The sequence below is a fragment of the Puma concolor genome, chromosome B4, assembly GCF_028749965.1.
Source record: "Puma concolor isolate L17-30 chromosome B4, mPumCon1.1.hap2, whole genome shotgun sequence".
NCBI classification, from domain to species: domain Eukaryota; kingdom Metazoa; phylum Chordata; class Mammalia; order Carnivora; family Felidae; genus Puma; species Puma concolor.
Genome location: NC_141673.1, coordinates 49,114,952 through 49,137,259, shown reverse-complemented (window position 1 = coordinate 49,137,259; position 22,308 = coordinate 49,114,952). Strand labels below are relative to the sequence as shown.

At 41.1% G+C, this 22,308-nt stretch overlaps 2 long non-coding RNA genes across 3 annotated transcripts in view; one reads left to right on the top strand and one right to left on the bottom strand.

The window, feature by feature from the left end:
* LOC147579052 (uncharacterized) overlaps window positions 1-14,728 on the bottom strand; it is a 136,891-nt gene extending 122,163 nt beyond the window's left edge. Inside the window, exons 1-2 of one of the 2 annotated variants that reach the window (XR_015253494.1) lie at window positions 14,643-14,728; window positions 14,062-14,258 (exon numbers count right to left, since the gene is read on the bottom strand). This is a non-coding gene — a long non-coding RNA (uncharacterized LOC147579052). Of the gene's footprint in view, window positions 1-1,517; window positions 1,631-14,061; window positions 14,259-14,642 lie in introns of those variants that run through there. The other variant, XR_015253495.1, reaches the window with a different exon arrangement.
* LOC147579051 (uncharacterized) overlaps window positions 1-22,308 on the top strand; it is a 173,707-nt gene that overhangs the window by 122,667 nt on the left and 28,732 nt on the right. The gene's annotated exons all lie outside the window — the stretch shown is intronic.

Genomic DNA, 22,308 nt, shown 5'->3' with positions numbered 1-22,308 from the left:
AACAGATAAATTTTATTTCTAATGAGAAACTTTGGATTATCATTCTATTCATATGTCCAATGTAAGCTATGTCATTTCCATAAACTTATTTTTGTGCTCTGGACTTGCCAAGATAATATATTGTCTCCTGTTTTCAAATTCTTCTGAGCTTGGAAAAGTGATGTCTACATGGCTCATTAAAAGTGTACTCAATGAACTCTTGTTGTTTCGATGCAGAGTTTCTCAACCTGAGCGCTATTGACATTTGGAGACAGTTCTTTGCTGTGGAGGCCGACCTGTGCATTGTGGGATGGTTAGCAGGATCCCTGGTCTCCACCTACTCAATGCCAGTAACCTCTCCCAGCTGTGACAACCAAAAACGTCTCCAGACATTGCCAAATGTCCTGTGGGCGGCAAAATTGCCCCCGGGATGAGAATCACAGTTTTAAAGTACTGTTTTCTTCCAAATAAGAAGGCATTATTAACTCATTATTTTTCTTTCTCTTTATTCTTTACCAATAATACTAATAACCATTCATTGAACAATATTTAAACCCTCATAAGAAAAATCTACCACAATAAAAATAATGAAGGAATACATTTCATGCAGAAATTGATTTTTTTCCCTTTTCCTGATTATTATCCTAGTAATATTATGTCTTGCCCCAAACTCTTTGCTTTATCAGTGGAGACACAGACTTGCAGCTAGAGCAAAGGTGCTTCTATAGGGTGACTAATAAGCTAGCACAGTGTAGTCCAGGGATTAAGGGAATGTCCTAATAGCATCAGACGCCTGGGTGCCTATCCTGGCTTAAACACTTCTGTGCCTCAATTTTTCTCATCTGGAAAATGAGACGATGACAGTACTCATTAAGCAGTACTTAATCAGGTTTGTGGTAATATATAAAAAGCACTCAAAACAAGAGTAGAACTATTGTATGTACTTATGTATTCATTATCTAGTATTAGTTACCTGTTATTAAGTCATTTGCCAGATCACCCAAAGATTTGCTATCTTGGCCCTGGCTGCTGCAGCAAAGACTTCTAATCAGTAAGCACAAAACTATCATTTCCCTTAACCCTGAATTCTGGGGGGCTTGGTGGGTTCTGCCTTCCAGCAGCACTCTGTAGGTGAATTACTCTGCAGCTCTCATAACTCTAGGGACATGTTCACCACATTTTTTTTAAAGATGATGGGAATTGATTTTTATCTTTAGTTTTTGCTTACAAATAATTCATCTGTTAGGAGAAAAATAACAAGCTCCAAAGGGAAAAAGCAGACACCAGTCTGTTCCCACATTGCCTTGAGTTAAAGAATAAGAATTATCTACCACCAATAAGCTTAATGAGAAACAACCTTCAAGTTGTAATTTCAATAGGCTATAAGTTGAGGTCTAGCTCTACCCACTGTGGTGGTCTTCTAAAATTCCGAGTTAAATACTGTCTCATTACTCTGCCATATTAGTTGGGACTCTTTCTGATGAAAGTGACTAAAACCCAATTAAAACTAACTTAAGGGGGGGAAAAAGGGAATTTACCATCTCTTGCAACTTGGAAGTCCAAGGGCACTCTGGCTATAGATGGAGCTGAATCAAACTCAAGTCTTGTCTTCAGTTCTGTCTCCAGGCTCTGTTTTCCTCTCTCGTGCCGGTTTCATTCTCTCCAAGTGAGGACTCATCTCTTACCAAAGTGAAGGAATAATAAGGAAAAAGCATGTTGAGAAGTCCAAAGCAATGGCTACTACACTAGATAATATCCTGATTTACACATAATTGTTAATAAAGAAATAGGCTAAATAGAGGCCTGCTCCGTTAAGAAATCCAAATTCGACCCACTTTTCAGAGTCTAGAATAATTGCCACCTCTGCCATGAAGCCTTCTTCGATAACCTCAACCCTAGCAATTACTACTTTATGAAAACACTAAGGCACGTACTGTCTAGATGGCTTATTTTGCAAAATAGCATGAATCGCTTTGTATTATTAACTATATGTACAAAAATATGGACATATCCGTTTTATATCTCCAACCCGATTCTTTTTTACAACCACAGTTATTTTTCCTTATTATAAAAGTTGCACTCACTTCAAATTGTACACGGCATATTGAGCACTCATATTTATTGTAGGCTTCTCCCAATCGTCCCTGCCCTCTGCCCACATGATGGTAAAAGGATTTTATTTAAGGCATAAGTACACGAGGACAAAGAAGAAGGAAAAGCAACAAAACATGGGAAGCTGGAAAGCCAGTGGTAACTGACTTATCAAAGCCAAGGAACTGGGATAGATTTGGGAGAAGCTCAGAAGAAAGGTGGTCTGTGCTATAGAATCCCAGAAAGACTTAGGTAGGAGAAGTTCCACATACCTCTGAAAGTGGGGTGGGGGTGCTGAAAACTGAAGTCTTGGTTGAATGCCCAAATAAAAGCACTTTCTCGCAGGGGCGCCCGGGTGGCTCAGTTGGTTCAGTGTCTGACTTCAGCTCAGGTCATGATCTCACGGTTTGTGAGTTCAAGCCCCGCATTAGGCTCTGTGCTTACAGCTCGGAGCCTGGAACCTGTGTCTCCTTCTCTCTCTGCCGCTCCCCAACTTGTGCTCTGTCTCTCTATGTCTCTCAAAAAATAAATGTAAAAAAATAAAGCCACTTTCTTGCAGCAATGAAAGGCACAGCATAGGGAAATATAGTCGAGAGGACTATGGTGGCAGATGGTAGCCATGTCAGTGGTGAGCATAGCACAACACACAGAGCTGTTGAATTACTGTGTTATGCACCTGAAACTAACATAACACTGTGTGTCAACTGTACCTCAATTTTTTTTTTTTTTAAAGCCCTTTGTCTGCCAGCCAGGACTCTTCTCTACCCAATGGAGGAGTGCAGCTGCCCCTCCCCAACCTAAGCAGAAAACCAAGCCTCCTCCTTGAGGAGATAGAGCCGAGAGACTCAGGCATCAAAGTCACCAGGCCCAGTGGGGGTCAAGGATGTACAATCAAAATCAAGGACACCAGGCCCCACTGGGGTGGAGGAGTGGTCTGTGCACGCTAACCCATGCAACTCCATCCCTAACTACAGCCACAGTAATGCTGCCATTGAGGCTCTCGTCGGTTGAACATTGACTACACACATGCCACTGTGCTGAACATCCTACGTGCATGGTATCACGTCTAACCCTCGAATAAATCCTAGGAGGCAAGTACTATTTTGGACCTTAAAATCCTTTAAAAAGGAAGTCAAGCCAAAGTTTATATAACTGGTTAAGTTAAAACAAGATTAAGTAGCTGGCGGAAAACTCACAACTAGTAAGTGTCAAAGCCCAAATTTGGACCCCAAATCACTACCCTACATGACCCCCCCATTTATCAACTCATTTATTCATTTATTCATTCAACAAGCATTTTCTATGTGGCAGATACTGACACATGACTTGTAAAGATAAATATAACATATGGTCTGTATCCCCAACAAGCTCTCCTCATAAAGAGGGCAACAAATCAATAAAAGCGTAATGGGTACATTGAACAAGTAGGTCTCCAAACTGGGGTTAGAGTAAGTATTCTATTTCTCTCAGCCAGTGATCTGACGCTGTTCTGTGGCCCGTGTCTTCCCTACATGGAAAGTAGATGAAATCTTGGGCAGATTCCATAAACTCTCTTGAACACACTTAGTGCAAAGTCGCTCTGTCTCTGTTAGTCACAAGAGCAGTCTGATTTTAATTCACTGATCTGAACCTCATTCAGAGTTAAAGCCTCTCAGCTCCCCAGCTGGAGAACAAGTGGTGGGGAAGAAGGGGCATGGTGAGCTGCTCCCCTCTCTGCCTTGTGCTGCTCCTCCTCTTCTGTGCCCTCCCAAATACTGTCTCCGGCTCCCCCGGGGATGGAGGGAGACCCAGAGGGTAAACAAGAGGAGGTTTCTTAGCTCTCCAGTACTCTGATGATCTGGCAGCAGTGTTCTCTGGCCTTGGAGGGTTTTAGAGGTGAGTGTTCCTATGATGGGGCTCTTATGTGGGATCTCGAGATACCCCCCCTGGAGCCTTCTGAATAGACCACTTGACACAGCCAATGCTTCTCTTCTGGCTTCTGATCTCTCTCTCTCTCTCTCTCTCTCTCTCTCTCTCTCTCTCTCTCTGCCCTAGGCCACCCAGAGTCACACCCTCTATTAGAGTAACTGCTCTCTTCCGGCTATCTTCCAGGTTCAGAAAAGGCTCCAGGCTATTTTGCATGTCCAGTTCAATGAGAAACGTTTACACCCTCTTGCCAGTCATCGTGAATGAAAGTGCAGCTTATTCCCCATGAAGACTGTTTCTTTCTGTTCTGCCAGCCGGCAGGTGACTCTAGCCCCAGTCCCTTGCCCTGAGTATGCTCTGGCTCAGAACCAATGCCTGTCCCTTTGCCCTCAAACCCCATGGCACTTCTGTGTTTTTCCAGAATGGTCCTGTTGAAGGCTACTTGCTTGACAACCGAGACTTGAGGGGTGGTAGCTCTCAGGCCTCCCTCTCAATTATTGCACGTATTTTGACTTCTAGAACATTATGCCTACAGAGACAACTCCTGTTTTTGATTGATTTTCCACTGAGGTCATATTCTATCTTTAGAAATGCATTCTATGCAAAATATAAAGAAAAAAAAAGACAAGCTCAGAGCCATGGTTCCGAACACAGGACTATGTAGCCCCTGAGAAAAAGAAAACTTCTGGGGTCTTGTTTCTGATGGCATTTGTCCTTATCAGAAGTCACTTGAGAATTATTTGTAACTCAAAAGGTGGGTAAGTGTCCCACACAGCAACAACTTTCCAGACAAACAAAATTAGATCTAATTGTCAACATCTGAATTGCACTCACTAATTCTTTACTTGCATGTCTTGCTTTTGATAGATCATTTGGAAATAATCTTATCCCTGATGCTAGTTGTTTCTCCCAGACACTAACATGCACATGGATGTGTATTATTTTCAGAGAAGTGTGGAACTTGGTGTCTCCTGAAAAGACTCATAAAAATTCTGAGAGAAATAATAGCTCAGCCATGTAAATCCAGGCTAGGCCATCCAGTTTGGTTCCTCTTTGAATAATTACTCAATATGTCCCACAACTTCAAAGCTAAGGGGATTATTCCTTCGACATCACTGTCTCACCCTTATATTTCCTTAATTGGATTCCCTATTTCCTATAATATCAGCCTTTACCAAACATTATGATAATCCTATTTGTTTTCAATGGGATTATTAGATTTTTCTTAATTAAACACCAAGCAAACTTCAATACTCCAATCTCACTAGAAAACACAGAAGCTTCTTATGAAACAGTTTCTAAATGCCCTTCCTCTTACCAGACATGTTTGTAGAATGGTATCAATCACAAAACCCACAAATCACATGGCCAAAATAGTCCCAGAGTGGGTCATCCAAGTCTGCTGTTGCCCTATAGGAAGTTCCCAGAATGAGGTTTAAATGCTGGTTTCTTAACATCCACACTGCCCCCCACACCCTCACATCCCCCCCCTCAGAAAGCCAACCTGTCACCTTTGTCTCGGCATCTCCTGAGCCCCCCCCCCCCGCCCCGCCCCCGCAGGCCTGGCGTGTAGTAGGCCTTCAATAAACGTTGACTGAATTGTTTTATTGAATTTTAAGTAAGGACAGCCAGACCTCTTAGCAATCATGACACAGATGTTTTGCACCTCTTTTTTTTTTTTTTTTTTTTTTTTTAGTTGGCTCACAATCAGCAGTTGTTTTATTGCTCTTACAATAAAAATTAAATCAGAGGAATCACTCACAGAAGGAAGTGGAGCTTGAGTGATTTAAGGCCACTTCTTGTCTCTCCCTAGCTCTGCTTTGGTCTTCTACCGAGAAACTCTGCCTTTAGCTTTAAGAAAGCAAAAGAAAAGGAGAGGAGGAAGGTTAGAAAGATTGGGTCACCTTTTCAGAGGAGGAAAGAAACAACACTATTGTCATAAACTGCAGGAAACATTTCGTGAACCTACTAATTTGGGTACAAGTACAGGATCAATGGAATGGAAACCCTGCTTTGGAGAGGACAACCTATGAAGGGCAAAAGGGGTGTAGAGTCTAACTTGCTGGGACTGACTTTTTTAAAAAGAGGTCTACACTATCTAAATAATCCTGCAATATGACGTTTATAATGTAAAAGCGGAACAAATTATTGTTTACTTTAATGTGTTGAAAATGTTCGTTTTATTTTTTTTTTTATTTTTTTTATTTTTTCAACGTTTTTATTTATTTTTGGGACAGAGAGAGACAGAGCGTGAACGGGGGAGGGGCAGAGAGAGAGAAGGAGACACAGAATCGGAAACAGGCTCCAGGCTCCGAGCCATCTGCCCAGAGCCTGACGCGGGGCTCGAACTCACGGACCGTGAGATCGTGACCTGGCTGAAGTCGGACGCTTAACCGACTGCGCCACCCAGGCGCCCCGAAAATGTTCATTTTAAAGCGTATATTAATTTGAGGGGAAAATGTATGATAGAGTAGGGTTGAATTTTATGATTTTACATAATTCCAGGTATCCTTGTATAATCAATGTGTGTTTATGACTGTTTTATGGGACTCAGGCATGTGTTTACTATGTTAAATTATTTTCGAGGATTGCAGTTGTAGCTTTGTCTTTTTGACATGTTATTGATCATGACTATATTTTATAGGATACTGAGTCCTTGGTCAGTCCTCATTTACAACATTGTCGTTAGAGGAGAAGATGTTCCATTGTAGGGAAGATGTGATTTCTAACAACATAATGTGGCAAAAAACGAGACTGACTATAAAATCTAGGAACATGTGTTTATGGCTACAAACTGATAACAGGAACCGTCTTAAGAAGAAGGAGACTGACAGGTTGTAGGATGGATAATCAGCAGAGGCTCTCAAGAGAAAATAGGCCTCAATCTGTTATTTAAAGGAAAGGAAATAGAGTGAAGGCGATAAGCTGTCAGTAGTTACAGTCATTGTTATTTAACATCTGTATCGGGGGCTCCTGGGTGGCTCAGTGTTAAGCCTCCGACTTCGGCTCAGGTCATGATCTCACAGTTCATGGGTTCGAGCCCCATGTCAGGCTCTGCACTGACAGCTCAGAGCCTGGAGCCTGCTGCAAATTCTGGGTCTCCCTCTCTCTCTGCCCCTCCCCGCTCGCACTCTGTCTCTCTGTCTCTCAAAAATAAATAAACGTTAAAAAAAATGTTTTTAACATCTGTTGAACAGAAAGGGTCTTATTGTTTAGGCCAAGTAGCTCTCCTCTGTCTACTCCAGTTATGCACACCAGGTAACAGAACACTCCGAGCATAGAAATGTGTATGTAAATGTGTTTGTTTTCCTTCGTAATGTAATAAATCTGACTGCTTGCCTACCATGACCCAGGCACATCCTGTGTGTTGGGGAATGTAAAGACAGTTGTAACTTGGTCTTTGTTTTCAAAAGCCTCCCAATCTGGTAGGGAAGACAGACTAGGAGATAGTGCAGTAAGGTCAATGCTATAATGGAGGTAGTGTTGGAGCACAAAGAAGTGGATATTAAATTTATATTTGTGGGCACAAGGAAGGCTCCTCAAGAAAAAGTATGTGGCCTCTCCAAAAAGAGGCCACACTGATCCTGCTAGGCCAGCCAAGGGCAAGTGGCCCCCCAAAATGGGGGCAGCCTCAGCCCATCCTGCTACTCTGCCACATGGAAGGGAAGAGAACATTTGTCCCAAAGACACTGCCCCACAGAGAAAAAGGTTCAAAGCCACTGCATTTCCTCCACCAAGGCCCCCACTCCCTACCATCATGGCCCAACTGGACGTTCCTGTTGTCTCGTTAGTGACAGACTTGTCCCAGAGCCTGTCCCCTGAAACAGCCAGACAAAACAATGAGCTCCTTCCAAGACTTAGAGGGTGGGGTTTGAGTATATGATGTTTGGAGAAGTGGCTACATTGTACCCCACTCATGTCTTTGGAAATAAAGGGGTTGGGGTAAAAGGTCAGGCCCCTTTGCAGTACCCCATCACTGTCCCAGCCTCCTATTTCCTGTCCAATTCCCATTCTGAGTCCATGACCCAGCTAGAGAAGCCTTATCTCTACTATTATTTTTTTTAATCTATCTTATACAAAGATCAAGACTCTTCAGACCTAGCCAAAAATGTGATATCTTTGTTCTCTGGCTCCACTTCCCTTTCCCCTGCCTCTAGCTGGCCAAATTAGAGATTGGGCAGTAGCAGGTTTGGGGGCAGGGGAGGTGCAGGGAGACATAAAAGGAGAGTATGTTTTTTGAAAATCTACTAATATTTAACCCCCCCCTTGAGCTCATGGCTTTGGTTGTCTATCTGATGAGGTAGTTGCTGCTATCCAGAATTGCAACTGAAAACTCTTCACAGCACGGTTGAAAATTGAAGTTATTTCTACCACTGAGATACATCATGGGTTAAACAAGTTTTCTAGGGGGTGACCTAAAAATTAAACACCAGTTACCATCAGAGAGGGAAAAAAAGAGCTCCAAAACCCAAACTTTATTTATATGTATTGTATAGACGATTTTGTTAATATGCAGTCTAATATGTTTAATCTTGTGAATTTCCAAATGCACATGCTAATGATTGGTATATCCATCGTTTCAAGAGTTTCTTGTTTCTATCATATTATAGATATGCTTAGATTATCAGGAATATATGATTTCTTTGCTTTCTCAACCTAATTTTCCATTCTGGCCAGTCTCCTGTGGGTTTTTTAATGATAAACCAGGAATCTTTTTTGGGTGCTTTTTCTCAGTGACACCGTGTAGCGGCCACATGTACAAGCATAGGTATCTCCGGTGGTCACCCACTTTGGGAGTAGATCTCTAGTGGACAAACCCAGTATTTACAGTAGCTGCTGCCACACGGCCACCAAAACAGCTTTTAAGTGAATGCTCCTCTTTACAGGACCCATCTGTCTTCCAAGCTCTACATGGTATGTTGGAGTGCCCCAGGGTTCAGTGCTCTGACCTCTTTCTTATCGGTTTATCTGTCTGCCTAAGTGAGTTCATTTAGCCCCAGGGCTTTTAAGATCCCAAACTTCTAACTCCAACCCCAGCCTCTCCTGTGAACACATCATGCTCATATCTACTGTCTACTTGAAGTCCTCACTTGGAAGTGTCTTAAACTTCAAATATACAAAATAGAACTCCTAATTCTCTATCACCGCATGAAACACACACGCACACACAAAACATGTCTCCCACAGTATTCCTCTCACTAAAAGGCAACTCCATTCATCCAATTCTTGCCGTTTCTCAAGCCAAAAACCTTGGAGTCATCATTGACTCTTTCTCTCACATCCAGTTTATATCCAGGATCAAATGATGTTTGTCCTTAACTCCACCATTGCCCTGAGCTACCATCCAAGCCACCGTCACCTCTCACCTGGGTTATTACAAGAGCTAACTAACTGGCCTCCTAGCCTCCACCATTCCTTTCCCACAGTGTATTCTCTACAGACCAGTCAGAGTGAGTTCCCCAAAATGTTAAGTCTGATCAGGCCAGGGGCGCCTGGGTGGCGCAGTCGGTTAAGCGCCCGACTTCAGCCAGGTCACGATCTCGCGGTCCGTGAGTTCGAGCCCCGCGTCCGGCTCTGGGCTGATGGCTCAGAGCCTGGAGCCTGTTTCCGATTCTGTGTCTCCCTCTCTCTCTGCCCCTCCCCCATTCATGCTCTGTCTCTCTCTGTCCCAAAAATAAATAAACATTGAAAAAAAAAATTTAAAAAAAAAAAAAAAAAAAGTCTGATCAGGCCAGTTCTTTGTTCATAATACTCCATGCCTTCCTACCTCACATAGTAAAACCCTTCACCATAACTTACAAGACCATGCATGATCTGCCCTTCCTTAACCTTGAAGTTCTGACCTTATCTCTTACCTCATATCCCAGTCCCCTCCACTCTCACGTAGTTCCAGTAGTTCTAACTATACTGACACACCTGACATATGGGAAGTAGCTTCCCCGTGATGGTTGTGCTTGCTGTTCTCTCTGCCTGGAATGTTCTTCTCCGAGATAACCTTTACTTCAAGTTTCTGCTCAGATCGCACCTTATCACAGATGTCCCTGACCATCCTACATAGAGAGGCAAGCCCTCTGCCCAGTTTTTCTCTATTCCCCTCACCCAGCTTTATTTTTCTACATAGCGCTTACTGCCTCCTTAGAGACAGGGAGGCCAGTTAGACAGCTATTGTAATAATCTCTGACATATTATACATTTTTGTATTTGTCAACTGTCTCTCCACACTACTCACTATACTCTGTGGAAACAGGAACTTGGGGTGTTTTATACTCTACCCTACCCACAGCAACTAGAACAGAGATTGGCACAGAGTTGGTACATTTTAAATACTCATTGAATAAATACAAGAAAAAATGTTTTAGAGACCTCGGGATACCATGTTCCCTAATGGTTGGCCACACGGTCTCTGGCTATAGCTGCAAGATATTCCACTGGAATTGCCTACTTCAGCCCAAACAGCTAATGATAACCCGGGTATCATGGTCAATATTGGTAATACATCTGGAAACATTATCCCGCCCTGACTCCCACCCCTGGAGGGCCTGAACCTGTAATATTACATGCAGCTTTAGCTGTTATAAGCTCAAGAAATATCCAAATAAAAACAAGTACAAAGATCCAGGAAATGGAGAGGACTGCCAGAATAAGTAGGACATTTCAGTCCAGGAGTGACAAAAGATGAGAGAATATGATTACAATTTAGAAAATCATAATATTGTGATCAAGCCCAAGGTGAACTTGTATACCAAGTCAAGGATACAACAGAAACAAAGGAGGGAAACTCGTTAAAACTTGGAAGGTAGAATGATGTGATAGAAATTTCACTTGGGCAATGAGATAGGGACACCTGAGTTTAAACCTTAGGTCTAGCTGCATGATCTTGGACATGAACTACTATGAACTAGAACTTGTACATACAAATAAGATAACGGTACCTGTGCCATAAGTACCATTATGAAAAGAATGTACATACAAAACACATGGCAAATGCTTATTCCCTTCCTGTGATGAGGAAAATATTAGGATAAGTGAAAGGAAGTTCTAAAGCAGAAGACAAGCTTAGTAAGTTTTGTTATAGGATGAAAAGAAATAGGTAAATAAATACAAGTAGGAAATATATGTATTATATTCATTCTGCATTTTACAATCATCAGACTATTTTCACTGACTTCATCTCCTTTGACCTCATAAGCTATCTTATCCACTAAGAAAGGTAGATGTTATTAAACCCATTTTACAGATGAGGAAACTGAGGATGGGAGTTTGTTTTTTTTTTTAAGTCTTTTTAATACAAGCTTGGTGATCCTCCCACAATTCAGGGCCTCTTTATAGGATTTAAATCACTTCTCAGAAAAGCTTAGTCACATAGGGAGACTCACTACGGGTGATTAATGAAAACAAAGAATTCTGAGGTTTTAGTTTGTAAGAGGAGTCAAGAACTACCACACACTTTCTCAGCACACCTCACAGGCCTGTTATGAAAAAATCCAGCTGGATGGGGCCTGGACGTAATTCTCCCGAGCAAGCTTCTCAATCCACTGTTTGCTGTCCTTAACTGGGCATGAGTGCAGTCCACCCATGAGATATGCCCATGGACATCTTCTTCCTGCCTCTGGTTTGGGAGGGCATGTTGTTGTGCATTCCCAAGGGTGGAGGGCAGACTTGGGAGGCCTGGGTCTTCAGTCACAATAATCCCAGTTACCAGAAACAGCTAAACCAAATTTATAACATATGTTTCCACAGCCTCAAATACCCACCATTTGTCCCATGACCTTCTGTCTTTAAACAAATGCCAAACAAGGAGATTCAATTATTCAGTCAGTCTAATAAGGAATTGGTTTATGCTGAAACTCAATGCTAAGTTTATGTAATTTTACACTGTGGGTCACACTGAAAACTTTATGCAAGCTTGTAGCTGCCATCAAGGAAGATTCCTACCTTTCTTTAGAGTTAAACGAGTTTCTAGGCAGAACTGATCCTCAAAAAGAGAAAAAGCCAATCATACCACACCAGTTTTGGGAATGAAAAACAACAGAGAGATGGCATCCATTTATCTGTGCAACAAATGTTTACTGTGCTCTTTTGAAGTGGCAAACACTGTACAAGGTATTGGCACTATAAAATGGACAAGAAACAGTCCTCAGGGTCTTGTGGGCAGTTAGACACAGAACAGTCTGAATCATTTACAACATGATGTAATAAATATTATGATGAAAAGAATTATCAGCTGCAGTGGGAGTTTATGCTATGTGATTATGGAGTGTTGCTAGGAGATATCACCTCCATAGTTAGGATGATCCACTCATCCCAGTTAGCCTGGGACTTTCCTGGCTTCCCTGACAGTCCTGTATCCTGGGGAATCGTCCAGTCCCGGGCAAAGTGGGATGGTTGGTCACCCTACCTGTGATCCTAAACCAACCAAATAAATAAATAAATAAATAAATAAATAAATAAAAAGTTAATTTTGGTCTCCTTGAAAACAACCAAGCTTATTCCCCGGGGCATATGGGATCAGAATAACTTCATCAGCCTGAAGACTCAGCAGTCGATGGAAGAATTGAGGTCTTTCATGGCTCTGCCAGAGACAAATGAGAGTCAGTCTGACATGTTAATAGAGCTCATACATGGTTTCCCTGGCCCTTGACTAGTCATCTAGTTAACCTGCCTGAGCATTTGTTTGTTCATCTGTAAAACTGCGGTAGATACGGCATTAGTCAGGATAAGCCAGATTCTACTGCTAAATCTTAGTGGTTTATAATCCCAAAAGTTTATTTGCTTTGCAAGTCAGCTGGGGCTAGCTATGCCGCTCATCTTCTGCCTCCGGAAGCCAGGTGAATAGGGCAGCCATCATCTCAACCGTTGTCTGTCTCCGGTTCAAAGGCAAAGAGAAATGTTCTCCCTACCTCAGAACCATTTTCTCACCGTCCACTAGCCTTCCCTAAACCGATGCTTTTGGTTGATTTTAAGCTTTTTTGTTGTTGTTGCCACAGCAGAACCCGGCCTATTCTGACTGATGGGGATACACACTGGTGCAGACGTGACTCACAACAGAAGTGAGATTAGTGAAGTTTGGTACCCTCCTAAGGGGTGGTGTGAACACCCTCGAATGCTGTCTCCTCAGGTTACTCATATGAACTATCCTGTTTTCAAAAACCAAAGCTAGTGCTGAGGTTAAGGGTAGGGTTAGGGTGTTGCTAAAGATCAACATTCCTGGTTTGCCCTTCATACAAACTTGTAAGTTTCTCACAGAGAAACACTTTTTCCACAGCCCAGCCGAGGTCCCACCCAGCTATTCTTCTGGCAAATAATGAGCAGCTGGTCACAGGGCCAGAACATACGGTTGGCACAGCAATGCCTCTCCCTGCTACTGGAAACACAACTATGCCGCATCATTCTTGTGTGTTTAAAATGGGCTTTTGAAAGCCACTGGATCATTTGGAACATATTTCTCATGAGTTTTATGACATTTTAACTCTACTCCCCTCCGTTTGAGTTTCACTGCAAGTTTCCTGTTCGTGCTAAAGATAGTCATAAACAAACTCTGTGGTCTGTATCTCAAAAAGGGAAACATATGTAAAGTCCAATTATCATCGCCTTTCTCGGAGAAGGGAAGAGCTCTGCTTCCTAGAGGGTCATGTGCATTTGCAAATTCCCCTCTGACAGACAATAAATGGCACATCTGAACTGATGGCCTCTCCTTTTCAGAAATCATTCAAAAGATTCCGGTGGAGAGCTACAACATCTGATTACAAAGTCAGTGGCAAAAAGGGTTTTCCTCTAGGGATCGTTCAGCAGGAGTTTCAACGTGGCTGAACTTTTATATAACTGAAGTCATCCATTATGTTCTGATGAGCTTGTGCATAACATACTGCCTATGTAAGTGGGACATCAAAAAGTTCTGACCTTTTAGTTAAGTGAAATGAAATGTTTCTCTTAGTCTGATGATTGAATGGGTCCCTTTAAAAAAAAAATCATAAAAGTTTAATCCTATTTAGGTGAATCCCATTGTGATCTTGCTTGGAAATGAGTTATCCTACAGCATGAGTTTTATAGTGACTGATTTCCTCTTCTGTCCAACATAGCAATTACTTAGCTGTGTTCTTATGTATTAAACCGCGTTCTCCAGGGTTCAGTTTAGTTAGTTTCACTCCTGGTGACACCGGGAATGGAATTTCAGCATAATCTCCTGAGGATCCATGGACAGGAAATTGTCCAATGGCGAAACTCCAGGGAGACAGCAACAGACCGGCTTGCATCTGAAGTTGAAGATGTTGGATGGTGGGAGCCTGGAAACAAGCATAGAGGAAATGGTTCCTGGAGATAGAGGGAGAGTCTCCCAGGCAACACTCAGTTCAGGAACTAATTACCTTTCTTACTGAAATCCCTAGAGGTCTATTAGGTCCCTCCTTTGTTCATGGGCAGACTCACAGGCAGTGGGAATTCGAGAGGAGACATTTTATGGATGGTATTCTCAACACCACTCTGAGTACAGTGTAAGGGATTGCACAGCCCCATGGCCTGCACTGCACAAATCTGTGCAGTCCTAAACAGGAACAGAAAAGGCACTAATATTTCCCCACACGGGAGCCTCAGATCCCTAAGTTTCCATTAAAGGACTTCGGGTAGTCAGAAACTACACACAAGATTCAAACAAAGTCTCGTGTACTTACTTGTTGGTTCCTTCACCGAGTGTTCATCACGTTCAAGTTGCTCTGCTAGGCTCTGGGAATTCATCAGCAAATGAGACAGCCCGAATCCTAACAGAAAAAAAGCTCAAGCTCTACTCCAATTGTCCAGCATTATACAACTACCTTCAACATCATTTAATTAAAATTCTGGTAAATGTTGCAAAAGAGAAATACAAGGCATTAGGAGAGCATATAACAGAGAACTTTACCTGGTCTGAAGTTCAGGGAAGGCTGCTCTGAGGACATGTTGCAAAAATTGAAAGCCACTATAAAGGATGAGTTTTAGTTAACTAGTTAAAGAGGCGGGGCGAGAACATTACAGACAGAACAGGAAATGCAAAGGTGAAAAGGAGAATGGCATTCTAGGGACAGAGAGACAGCCAGGTGGCTGGAGTAGATGCTGAGCAGGAGAGGAAAGAACAGGCTCTGAAGACTGTCAAGGGTTTGGGGCCTGAGCTGGGAAAGAGGACATGATTGACTGTTATTGTACAAGTAATGTAAGTTGTATTGCTTGTAAACAAATGATAACTCAAATAAATCACACAACACAGGATGATAGGAAAAACTCCTTGAAAGTTTCCTTTAACCATCTACCCTCCACCCCAACTCATAGTGGTTAAAAGTAACCACTGTGAACAGTTTTGTGTGTGAATTTCCAGACCTATTGCTATAAGTATTTTAAAGGGAGAGTTGCTTTGCATTTTACTTACATAAATTATACCATGCATATTATTGTGAAATTTTTCTTTTCATTTAGTAATATGACTCAGAAATCTTTCCATACTTTCTGTATTTGCATCTACCTCATTCTCATATTTAACTATTCTTCTATTAGTGGACCTTTTTTCAAGATTCCAAGTAGTATGGCAGAAGACTCCCAGGAGTATCGAATTCTAAGCCAGCACTAAAGTCTCCCTCTCCCACTCTAAACAATAGAAATTCTCTGCCAACTATGATCAAAATATTTTAAACTATATTATATAGCTCAGCTCAAAAGAGGGACAGGACAACCCACAGGTGCCACAAACATGGAGGGCAAGCAAAGCCAGAATGGGGCTATCGGTCTTGGTCAGAGGCCCAAGTGTCTAAGGCCTGAGGTTTCCATTCACGCAGCAATAGGAGATTCCTCCTGTATCCTGCAGGAGGGCATAAGCAAGAACTAAGCTCTGCAAGAAGCTGGGATTGTCAAATGACCATTAAAGAAAGGACCAGAAACACATAGTCTACCAACCCAGAGTAGTCATGATAAAGCTTGCCATAATCCACAACCACTCTTGGAAGAAAAAATACCACCTTGTGGAGTTGAAACATCAAGCTAGTACCATATGTAGGTTTGTAGGAACCCCAAGGTAAGAAATCAGCATAGAAACCTCCACACAGAAAACCATAAAACATTACTGCAAGAATATAAAGATCTCAATAAATGGAGAAGTGTACCATGTTCAAGGACTGGAAAACTCAATATTGAAAAGATGTCAGTTTTCCTCAAATCTATAGACTCTACAATTCCAATTCAAAATCCCAGCAGCTTTTTTTCATGTGGAAATTAAAAAGCTGGTTTTTTTCCATAAATTTATATGGAAAAGAAACAGGCCAGAAATAGTCAAAACACTCTTAAAGAAGAACAAGAAGGGAAGACTTATTCTACCAGATATCAAATTTTTTTATGTTTATTTATTATTTTGAGAGAAGGAGAGACAGAGCACAGGCAGAAGAGGGCAGAAAAAGAGGGAGACACAGAATCTGAAGCAGTCTCCAGGCTCTGACCCATCAGCACAGAGCCTGATGCGGGGCTCGAACTCACAGACCACAAGATCATGACCTGAGCCGAAGTCGGACGCTTAACCAACTGAGCCACCCAGGTGCCTCATATTCTACATTCAGACAGTACTATATTGGTATTATTTCCAGGTGAATTATAGATCTAAGTGTGAAAGTTAAAACAATAAAGCCTCTAGGATTTAACACAAAAAGCATATCTTTGTGAGTTTGAGGCAGGAAAGAAGGAAGAAAAGAGCAAAGGAAAGAAGGAAGGAAAAAAGGAAGAAAGAAAGAGACATATATATGGGGTCATATGCATCAAAAACAAAGGCAAAACCAAAAGCAAAACACCTCTATTGGGAGATATCCACAGCTCAAAAGACACATGACTCCAAAAATGGAAAGTAAAAAACACAACACTCTGTAAATCTCTCAGTAAAATTACAAATCATATACTGATACAAATGCTCGATTGGAATTGCATTAAATGCATAGATTATCTTAAAGGTAATTAGCATCTTTAGTATAATAGGTAACTTATTAAGTATTTACTATGTGCCTGGCACTGGGCTAAGTGTTCTAAACAGATCATTTTATTCATTCATTCATTCATTCATTCATTCATTTATTATTTAGTCAGATTATTTTATTCATCTCTCATCTTTGATACAGGAATTAGTGAATATTATTGCTCTCATTTTACAATCAATCAAGACTGATTTACACTCAAGTGAAGTGACTTTTCGGAGATGACCCATGAGAGAATTGAACGAAAGCGGATTCAAACTCGAGCAGTCAGACCTGAGACTCCTCACCACCACGTTAGACCTTCTGTGCAGAAACATGGAGTGTACTTTTGTAGAGTCGGGTGTTATTTTTCTATCCTTTAATCAGTCCAAAGTTTTTTCTTTAATATGAAGTTACATATTTTATTAAGTTTTATGGGTTTTGATGCTACTGTGAATAAGAGCCTTCTTTCCATTACATTTTCTAAATGTTGGTGACTGGGAGATCTGTTGATTTTCTTAAATCTTCTATCTGACTATTGAGTGGTCTTACTCGTTTTTCAGTTGATTCTCTTGGATATTCCAGCCAGTCAAGATGTATGTAAATAAGGAGGTATGTAAATAATGACAGCGTTCTCTCTCTCTTTCCCCTGACTACCTCTTTTGCCGATATTTGTGCATTTTATGGCAAAGGGAAAGGTCATAATGTGGTACTGTTGGGGAGGGGAGTCAGTGCATTCCAGGCAGCAGGAACTCTGTTGTGAGCACAAAGTTATGAACAACTTAACCAATTCCAGAAACTAAGAGTAGTTTAACATGACTGTAGGGTGGGTGCAGATGAGGACAGCAAAAGATGATAACTTGAAAGGGAAGACAGGATCTTGTAGGATGACAAGCCATTAAAAGACCTTCAGTGAGGATGTGGCATAAGACTTACATTTTCAAAATACCACCAAGTCAGCAGGTGGAGAACTGAATCAGGAAGGGAATACTGAAGAAAAGGAGACAGGAAGGAGATTATGGCAATAATGCATACAAGGGAGGAGCCACCCGTGGAGTAATAGGAAAAGGGTGTGAATTTATGAGACTGGAGTCCCTACTCATTCAGCCTCCTTCTAGTCATGATCTTGAACCAGTTACTCCATCTCCCCAGGCTTCAGTTCTTCTAATCTGTAAAATTAGGATAATACTACCAACCTGGCATGGCTGTGAAGTTTAAGCAAGATAACATGTGTGATGTGCACTAAAAACTGGTAACTCTTTATTATGGAGCTAGACAATGGCAGTGAGAATGAAATTGAGGTCACTGATTCAGGAAATACGTATCCATCACAGTGCCATGCCAAAGCTATCACTTCCTTTTGTGAGTTATCAGGAAAGATAAACTTTGATGTCTAAGTTATTGGGGAAGATAAAGCTGTGTGTTAGCATCCTTTCAGCCACACCCCAAGTTCTATCTCTCTTGTGCTCTCTGCCTTCTCTTCTCCCTGCCCACACCCCACCCTTAAGACTGCTGTGGGGATTGGATTTATATCAGGACACAGCTGAACTACATGGCTCAAAAATTAGTTTGCCAACTCAACAACAACAACAACAACCCAATTAAAACATGTGCAAAGGACTTGAATAGACGTTTCTCATTTCTCCAAAGGAGATATGCAGATAGCCAACAAGCACATGAAAAGATGCTTATCGTTAGGGAAATGTAAAGCAAACCATAATGAGGCACTACTCTATATCCATTAGGATGGCTATAATTTTTTAAAAAATGAAAATAATAAATATTGGCAAAGATGTGGAGAAATTGGAACCCTTGTCCATTGCTGGTGGGTATGTAAAATCACTCATCCACTGTGCAAAACAGTTTGGTGGTTCCTCAAAAAGTTACACGTAGAATTACCATATGACCCAATAATTCTACTCCTGGCTGTATACTCAAAAGGATTGAAAACAGGTATTCAAACAAGTATAGGCACATGCATGGTATGGTCTGAATGTTTGTATCTCCCCCCAAATCACATATTGGAATCTTAATATCCAATGCTATGATGCTAGAAGGTGGGACCTTTGGGAAGTGATGAAGTGAGCAGGGGGGAGGGGCCTCATGAATGGGATTAGTGTTATAGAAGAGATCCACAGAGCTCCTTAGACCTTATATCTTGTGAGGATATAGGAAGCCTATGAGCCAGAAAAGGACCTTCACCCAACCATGCTGACACCCTGGTCAGAGACTTCCAGCCTCCACAACAGAAAGCAACAAATTTCTATATTTATAAGCTACCCAGTCTGTGTTTTGTTTAGCAGTTCAAATGGACTATAACAACACAGGTTCATAGGAGCACTATGCACAAGAGCTAAAAGGTGGAAACAACCCAATGTCTACTCATATAATGACAAAATATGGTATATACATATAATAGAATATTGCTCAACCATAAAAGGAAACGGAGTACTGATATATGCTACAACATGGAAAGCATTATGCTAAGTGAAAGAAGCCAGACACAAAAGATTTATTATATGATTCCATTTATAAAAAATAAGCAGAATAGGTAAATCCCCAGAAGAGACAGAGCAAAGATAGGTAGTTACCAGAGGCAGGAAGAAGGGAGAATGAGGGGAAATTACTTAATAGATATGGGGTTCCCTGGGTGGCTGTTGGTTGAGTGTCTGACTCCTGGTTTGGGCTCAGGTCATGATCTCAGAGTTGGTGGGATCGAGCCCCATGTCGGGCACTGTGCTGATGGTGCATAGCCTGCTTGGGACTCTCTATCCCTCTCTCTGCCCCTCCCCCACTCATGTTCTCTTGTCTCTCTCTAAATAAATAGACTTAAAAATAATTAAATAGGTATGGGGTTCCCTTTCAGGGTGATAAAAATGTTATGGAACTAAATAGAAAGGATGGTTGCACAACGCTGTGAATATAATAAATGCCCCTGAAATGTTCACTTTGAAATGGTTAATTTTATGTTAATTTCACCTCAGTGACATAAATAAATAAAATATATATTTTTTAATTATTATGAAAGCCTCTTCATAATAATTCACTTTCATAAGAAAGTGAATGCGATTAGCTGCTAGAGTTCACTTCCCTCAAGTCACCAGTGAATAAAATAAAAGGTAGCTTATGTTAAACCACAATGGTACCCATTCTGGTCAGAGCATTAATGTTCAGGCTTTCTTTATTGTTTCACAACACGAGTATCTCTAATGAGAGCAGTATAATCTCCTACTGATGTCATTACCTTTAACTAGATGAATACTGCATGGGGACCCTTATTTTTTCTCTCCATTGTCTTGTCTTTTCACAGTCCCCCTGAATACTCACAGCCTTGGGCTAGTTCCAGGGGCCTTCTGGAGGCAATTTTTCTCCCTTTGAGTTGCTGGGTTTTATTTATTTATTTATTTATTTATTTATTTATTTATTTATTTATTTTTGACTGTGAAGTCTTTAAAAGTCCTCAATACTGCTCTATGAAATTATTATGTCTCCTTATGTCTAGCCTATATAAGCTTCATGAGGGCAGGAATCAGGCTGCTTTGGTTTACCACTATGCCGAGCGCATAGCACAACAAAGAAATTTAGGTGCGTAGATCCCCATCTTGGCAGACCTGGGTTTCTTTTCGGCTGTCACAGCACTTGAAGAAAACAGTCTGCTGGATAAATTGGTTTTTAGTTTTAATGTTTCAACTCTATCATTATCCTGTGTTCATAGGAAAGGAGACTGACTACAAACCAGCAAATGCTTCTCTAATATTACCATTCCCCTCCACAGTCAAAATACCACCTTGGCTCCCTTACCAACTGATAAAACACATGCTGTTTCTCAACCTCTTCCACCTGCAGCTTTCTGATGCTGCTCGTTCATTACCACCTGAAGGTAAAAATTCTAGGATATATTAATTCAACATGGTTTGAAAAGTGAAATAAATTTTCACTTGTTTCTGTCTACTCAGAATTCAAATTGTTTAATTTGTTGTATTTTAAAAAAAAAGACAAAGCATTAAACACCCTCTCACTTCACTTTTTTCTTTTATTCAAGGTGCCTCACTTTTGTTCAGTTACTGACTTCCCAGTAAATGTTGCCAGTACTAGAAGCTGCAATTGGACTATTTTGTTGCTCTACATAAACAGAGCCTTAATCTAGCTTTAAGGCTCAAAGAAAGACTCTACAGGTAATAATTACAGACAAGGGTTGTCCCCAAAGAAAAAGATGTTTTGACACTGTTAAGAATCACCATGTGTAGCTGCCTCCTCCTATGTCAAGCACAATACGTGGGAAGAAGACCAATTTACTAGTCAGAGAGTTTCGGGTTTAAGTCTCAGCTCTGCTACTTACTGTATGAGCTTGAGCAAGTTATTAAACAGCTCTGAACATCAGCTTATTAACCTTAAAAAATGGAAATGACAGATAATTCATCAAGTTGTTGTCTGCATTAAATACATTATTGTATTTAAAGATTACCTGATATATAATGGGCTCTCAATTAACAGTCATTATCATCATTCTATGCCAGATTCATCTTATTGGGATAAAATTTCATTTGTCTCTTGTTTACATACATGCATGCACAAGCACACAAGCATCTCCTCACCTGAATTTCAGGCTTATCTAATAGTAAAACTGTCAAAACAGAAAAGTAAGGGGTGCCTGGGTGGCTCGGTGAGTTAAGTGGCCGACTTCCGTCCAGGTCATGATCTCACGGTTCGTGAGTTTGAGCCCGGTGTCAGGCTCTTGACTGACAGCTCGGAGCCTGGAGCCTGCTAAGGATTCTCTGCTAGGGGATTCTCTGCCCCTCCCCCACTCACACTCTGTGTCTCTCTCAAAAATAAATAAACATTAAAAATTTTTTTAATAAAAAAATTTTTTGAAAAGAAAAGTAGGAGAGGGACATCTAGGTGGCTCCGTCATTTAAGCATCTGACTCAAGCTCGGCTCAAGTCATGATTGCATGGTTCGTGAGTTCCATGGAATTCTGTCTCCCCTTCTCTCTGCCCCTTCCCTGCTTGCACTTTCTCTCCCTCTCAAAACAAATAAATCAACTTAAAAAAAAGAAAAGAAAAGAAGACAGACTGTATAATGTACTACAGCCATAAAAACAGGCGTGTTTGTGGGTTTTTTTTCCCAAAAATTCTTAATCTATATGAATTCTGTAAGTCCACACATGTCTGTATTAATTTTACCCATATTTGCCAAATGTTATCCAATTTTTGATGCTGCTTTCCTTGTCACAATCCATAATTTCCACAAATCTACGCCTGTGTTTCCATACGTATGTAGATCCCAGTGGGAAACGAAACCAGATGTAATGAAAAAGAGCATCAAGGAATGTATTATTCAAATGCCGTCTGATTCCTGGGAGACTCAGAAATTATTTTCA